Source organism: Neofelis nebulosa, chromosome 1, assembly GCF_028018385.1.
Source record: "Neofelis nebulosa isolate mNeoNeb1 chromosome 1, mNeoNeb1.pri, whole genome shotgun sequence".
Lineage (NCBI taxonomy): Eukaryota > Metazoa > Chordata > Mammalia > Carnivora > Felidae > Neofelis > Neofelis nebulosa.
Genome location: NC_080782.1, coordinates 236,909,339 through 236,915,555, shown reverse-complemented (window position 1 = coordinate 236,915,555; position 6,217 = coordinate 236,909,339). Strand labels below are relative to the sequence as shown.

Sequence of the window (6,217 nt, the reverse complement as noted above, 5' to 3'; positions counted from 1 at the left end):
TTAAAGGAAAGGTGACGTAGGGAGGAGCGCCTTCCAGCTGGCGGGCAGAGGTCCTCCGACAGAAAGTGCGGAGGGCGAGGGGCGGTTCCTGCGCCTCCTCTCTTTTAATTTAACGTCGACTAAAATATTTCGTCAGTGTTCTTGTAGTTGCCGTGATTTAAGGAGCACTGCCCCCGGTTTGCAGGTGAGCAAACATCCGGGAAATAAAAGGCCGTCTTAGGTTCCCGAGCGCTGGGTCCCAGGAGACAGATCCGGAGATGGGGCCGGGCGTGTGAGATTCAATGGATGTAACTGGGAGAGCTTCCGGCAGGCCGTCGGTTTTACGAAGGCGAAAACGGGCCGGTGGTGGTGAAGTGGTTTGTCCGGAGTTCGTGGGGCGGTCCCAAAACTCGGGTGCAGTCGGGTGCTCCCCGGTGTCACCTGCTTGTCCGCGAGGCTGCTCTGTGGGTGTCAGTTTCCTGCCCTCTCACCTCGTCTTCGATCGGAAATTGCTCAGCGCCCGGTGGAAATCTGCCGTCGTGACTTAGTGAAGCTACATCGTTAGGGAATTTACCGTATTGGGAGCAAACTACGTTTAGAGGATGTTATAGCCCCGCCAACACATTGCTCTGTTCTCGTTAAATGACTTCTTGAATCCGATTTTACCTGCTTTATTGCAGATCAAAACACTAGTTCAGCTTTAAGTAGCTCCTTGAGAGCAGAGGCCCAAGTTTCTGTCCCAGTGTCTGGCATCTTACGTGCTGACTATTTTGTTGAAATAGTGAAGTGGGAAACCCAGAAACAGCGTGTAGGTGGCCCGAAGTCCACGGTTAGTATTTGCACGTTGGCCATTTCCAAGTTACACCAGAAGAGTTAGAGATTCCTGTTACTCTACCAAAATTATTCCATAATACCAAGATCTGAATTTGTTTAGTGTAGATACGGGGATAGAGTGACTAGGGGATACCGTGGGTAGGTGCTCAACAATTATGCATATGCCCATTTATAGAATTTACCTGTCAGGCACCGTTCTAAGCATTTTACTTCTCTCAAATCACTTAATCCTCAATACAAGCATCTCACCCTGTTCCACAGATGAGAGAACTGAAGCATAAAGAGGTTCAGCCAAGGTCATGTACCAGTAGCAGAGTCAAACATCTGGCTCTTGACCTTGGCTCAGGTCACGATCTCACGGTCATTGGGTCTGAGCCCCACAGCGGCACAGAATCTGCTTGAAATTCTCTCCCACTCTCTCTGCCTCTCCCCTGCTCATGGGCTCTGTCTCCCTCTCAAAGTAAATAAACTAAAAAAAAAAAAGAATAAAGGAATGCAGGCAGCCTGAAGCCAGAGTTGGTAGTCTTAATACTAAATATTCCTTCCACTGCTAGACTCAACTAAGGAAGCAGGGGGGTTACAAGTCTGTGAAGGTATTTGTGAAATACGTAAGATTAAAGGGCTTTAGTGCCCAAATTAAGGACTTGAAATTTGGTACGGTTGCAATTTGAATGAATTCACACGAAGTAATCGTTAGGTAACTGGAGCTACCTGCCAGGACCCCGTTGGTATCCCCTCTTTGAAGGCTATGTGTCCGGCGTAGATGATTCGAGAAGTTTCCTAGACTGTCGTCATCAGATATCTCAAGAAGGAGGCACTTTAGTGTTCCTGGAAGCAGATGAGCCGGAAAATACACACATTGCAGACATGCCCTCAGAGAGAAGCTTTTTTGTTTGTTTTGTTCTAAATCTCTTCTCTTGAACTCGGCCTTGACCTCCAGCTGAAATGAGATGCGGCAGCTTTTAAAAAGTCACTGGGAGTCTTGGATTCAGCTCCGTGGTGGCAGATTTTGGAGACCCTTGAATAAAGATAGTAAAGCAGGTAACTGGCTCGCTTGGGTCCCCTTCCTGTATTTATGGCCTCTAGGGCTCTCAGGAACTTACACACGTTCTCAGTTGCTATTGTTTCTACCCATAATTTACAAAAACCAAAACCAAAAACCCAAACAGAAGTAATAAAACTCAAATCCAGGGGACTCTAAAACTTTTGCATTTTCCTCCACAGAGTAATTTCCCCATTAATTCCCATGGTTGGTCCCCAAATGACACGGTTTCTCACACAATGTGTACATTGGTGTTTTGCTCTGAGAAAGGATTAAAGGGAAATTCCGCCCCTCGCCTTGAAAATCCCCTCTCTCCACAGGCATGGTGGGAATCTTTGGAACAGAGAAGCCCCTGGAGACAGTCTCGGCCTGAGGTCACCGGGGCGCAACGTACCCACTCCACAAAGTAATTATTCTGCAGGCGATTTCTTCAAAAAGTGATTAACCCTCGACTCTGTCGTGATGCCACAGTCACTACAGACAATAACTTTAAGAGGCTGATCTTCCACTAATGAAATCCTGTGTTTACTCTGAGGTCACATAGGTGACTCAAAGCCTGCGCGGCTTCACACATTCAGCATATGCTTCGACACCTAGTTGTTAACGGATCACGGCTAGCTTGTGTATCCCCTCCAACATTACATCGTAAGCTCTCATCAGGACAGTTTGGTGAAAATAGGGGAATTGAAGTCCATCGTGTGTGAGATCCTACGTAGTCCCTACTAAATCTAGGGGATGGCAGTTGTCTTAAGTGGTGGCAACTTTCTCATTACGGTGCCTTCTTAACCGCTAAGAGGGTCCACGCTGTCCTTAATCCGTGTTTACAAGCTTGTCAAGAGGGGCACGGAAAGCGAGGTGCGCAAGGGGGCGTGGGTGAGTGTGAGCTAACTCGTCAAAGACACCTTGAAGATCCCCTCGGCCCAGTACCACGTGCCCGTTACCACAACACACGAAAGCTGGAAACCTTCTCACCGGAGCTCTACTGGTGACCCCCAGGGGGAACTGTGATTCATCTATTCCCGGCGTGTACACGTTCACACACTTAAGAAGGGAAAACTCCGAGGCAGGGAGATTCAGCCTTCCGTAGGAGCTCATTTCACTGTTTTGAAAGACTGAGGGAACGAATCTCTTCCTTCAGCCTAAATCCATCACGGGGCTGCGTGTGCCGATTCCCCAGGAGAGCCGGAGAACATCTGCGTGAAAACCCTTTCTGTCCTCCCCAACTGTTGCTAGATTCAGAATACGTTGACCACGTGCAAACTTGCCCATAACATTAGACTCCAGACTAATCATTCCTCTTGTCAGAAAATGATGGCACCAATTACTAAAACATGATGGCGGTTGCGGACAAGTGAGATAAATTCATCTACAAGGAATGGCCTGTTGTAATAAAGTTTTGGAAAGCTTTCAGGTCTGCCGAATAAAAGAGAGGTCTATCGGGAAGATCCATTTATCTCCTGTGAAAAGTCTTGTGCCACTGAACGAAGCAGAAAATAGCCTCGAGAGACCCCACTGGAAAAACGAGACCCTTCATGAACGTAATTCCCATTCCCGTCATAGGACGTGATGCTAAAGTGCCAACAGCTGGCGTGGGAAGCTTTGCAGAAGGTACAATGCGTACTGGGTAAATCCAAGCACGACAGGACCAAGTTCTTCGCATTTTACATTTTAAATAACACCCACTAATGTTTGCCGACACGTGAGATTTTCTAGCTACGCTCTTTAAGGAAGGCAGGACTGCCGGCAACTACAATGTTAGTAACGAGATTTGTCCTCTCACTTTGAGAAGCTCGTCAGATGTGAAGTTTTAACATGCTCACCGGGTCGGGAAGATTTCCACTGTACGTTTCATTGTTTGCCTGCCCCCCCCCCACCCCCTCCCTTAAAGTTGCTAGGTTCTGCTGCAAAGATTTTCGGGGCTGTTTTGTTGGCAGCTTAGGACGCATCCGTGACCTTACCAAAGTGGAAGTGAAAGCTCTCAGTATTTCTTCTTTCTTTCTTTCTTTTTTTGCAACAGTAAATCTATTAATTTTACAGTCAGTTGAACAGCAATAGGTTAATTTGTTTAAAGTCTGCGTTCACAAAGAAAACCTGAACCGCAGTGGCTTGAATGCCTGAAACTGCAGCGTGGTGGCTGAAGGGTAGACACTCTTACAGCTCGCTCGGGACGGACGCTGGCGGTCCACTGTCACCTGCTTCTCCGCACAGGTGCTGACCCCTCGGTTGATCCGGGGCCTCCTGGCGGGGTAGCGGGAAGGCTGGGCCTTTTGTGTGCTACAGAGAACGCTTTTCCAAGGACTGGGCCCGTTGTCTCCAGCAGCCACAGGAAGCAGAAGAAAGAAGAGGTTAAGGGCCACCGTGAGGGTCAGGATGGGTTAAATTTAGTTAACGTCGGAGGTTATAGCTTTTAACAAGAGCTTCAAGAAAACTTACTCGAAGATGCAATTTGTCTCTTCTTTGTCAACGGTTATTATTATTTTTTTTGCCCTATTGATAGTGACAGCCTAACAAAGTTTTTATATGCTGGAGGTTTTCATCCTTTATAGAGAAGAAAGGACTGTGTTCCTAAAGAGAGGTGCAGGTGGGGGACTTTATAAAGCTTCCGTGATTTTCAAATTGGGAGGCTTTAGAATAGGCTCCCTGCTTGGCTAAGTCAAAAATAATCTGTGAGGCAGGTTGAAAAAAAACATCCCCATTAGAAATGGAGGAATGCTTCAGCAGTCAGATGCAGGGGCTCAAGTTTCTAGAAGCTTCTTTGTGTGTGTTTACTTTCAACCATCCCAGCCTAGTTTTCCCAGTTTTTTTCAAAGTTACCCAAGAGGCCCCCTCTTAAGTTTCCACATGTGTATTTCTTTCCATTTCGAGCGTAACACTGGGCATCACTAGTTGTGTGTTATTTCTCCGTGCAAGCAAAGGAGGTAGCCATAGTTTTCTGCATATGTCCTTCATGGCGTTTTCATTCTAGTACTCCATATTTTCTCTCCACGGACTGAAATCTTTTGGAAATCGGTCTTTGGGAAGAGAGTCCTGTCAACTCTAGCCTTTCAGTTGGAAACACACACCTTTCAATAGGTATGATTTACCTAGAACTGATGTTGAGGGTCTTGTGACACGTGAAGGCTTCAGGTATTATTTAACCGCATTTCCACGATAAGAGGCTCGACTTCTTTTTAGTGAGTTTTATACATGCATGGGGCTGAGGTTTTAGAATACTGAACCTGGGTTGCCAGGGCCACGGTTTTGCTCTGATGGTCGGAAGGGTAAGTGTAATCAAACAATCTAAGTGCTGTACTGTAATATGCATTTGACAACATGTTTGCCTTAGGTACAGTGAGGTCTCATTTAATTATTATTCAGGAAATACGATGTTTTGCATGAGAGAATCTTCCAGATACCTAAGCATACCTTCCAGAAACACACAGAACTTCTAACCACGTTGAATAAAAGCGTCTTATATAACGTATTACAGCGTATTGCATCCTGAAACATGGTATGATGAGTTTCTTAAAGAACAAGGGCATCATTATGACCATCCATTGTTATATGGTGCTGTATAATATAGTCGTGCCTGTATCAAGTGCCACTGTACCAAACTGCAGTCGTTTTGAACTTGAAACTTCTGCTTGTCATAGGTTTTCTCACTCCTCTCTTGCCATAATACTGTCAGTGTCCCCTTATTGTTGGTACCCTGCTATCTAGCTTTATAGTTCTCCCCACCTTCTCACGTTCTGCTCAAAGTCAAGTTCAGTCTCACCTGGCCTAATGCAGGGGTTGTTTAAGGAGACTGCTGCTCTCCAAATGTCCTTGTTACAAATCAGCCCTCACACTGCAGCCGGGCTAACCTTGTTTGAGTAAAGCTTCAGCGCCCCCCCCCCCCCATTTCCTTCTGGCGGGTTCCCTCATCCACCTGCTCAATTGGATTGTGAGCGTCTGCTCTAGCATTTACCACCCTCTTCGATATATCTGTAACCTACTGGAGTTGACAGGTCAGTCAGTTTGCCTGCTTTGCCCAGGCCCCTTCTTCCACCCGTGAAAGGGGAGCCATCCAGACCCAAATTCCTGCCCTCGTTCCCTCTTCCTGTCCACACGTGGTTGCACTAGGGGAGAAGACTGACCTACAAGAATCCAGTCCATAGACTGTGACAACTTCCACATTCCAACCAGGAAATTTGCTGGGTGTCAAAGGGTACTTGTGGCAGAGACAGATACTAATTGGATATTCATCCTGCCTTTTCCCGGGTTCCAGCGGGCACATGGCTGCACGGGGTAAGGAGGGTACGTGCAGCCTCCCTGACGGCTGTGGCCACATGACCAAGTTCTGGCCGGTGGAATCTGTGTATACCTGCTCATATATAACTTCTT

At 46.9% G+C, this 6,217-nt stretch overlaps 1 long non-coding RNA gene across 1 annotated transcript; it reads left to right on the top strand.

Annotated features, from left to right (window-relative positions):
• The first annotated feature begins 724 nt into the window (after positions 1-724).
• LOC131487920 (uncharacterized) lies at positions 725-5,318 on the top strand. The gene is made up of 2 exons (XR_009250007.1): positions 725-1,854; positions 2,176-5,318. It is a non-coding gene; the product is annotated as an uncharacterized LOC131487920 (long non-coding RNA).
• The last annotated feature ends 899 nt before the right edge of the window (positions 5,319-6,217 follow it).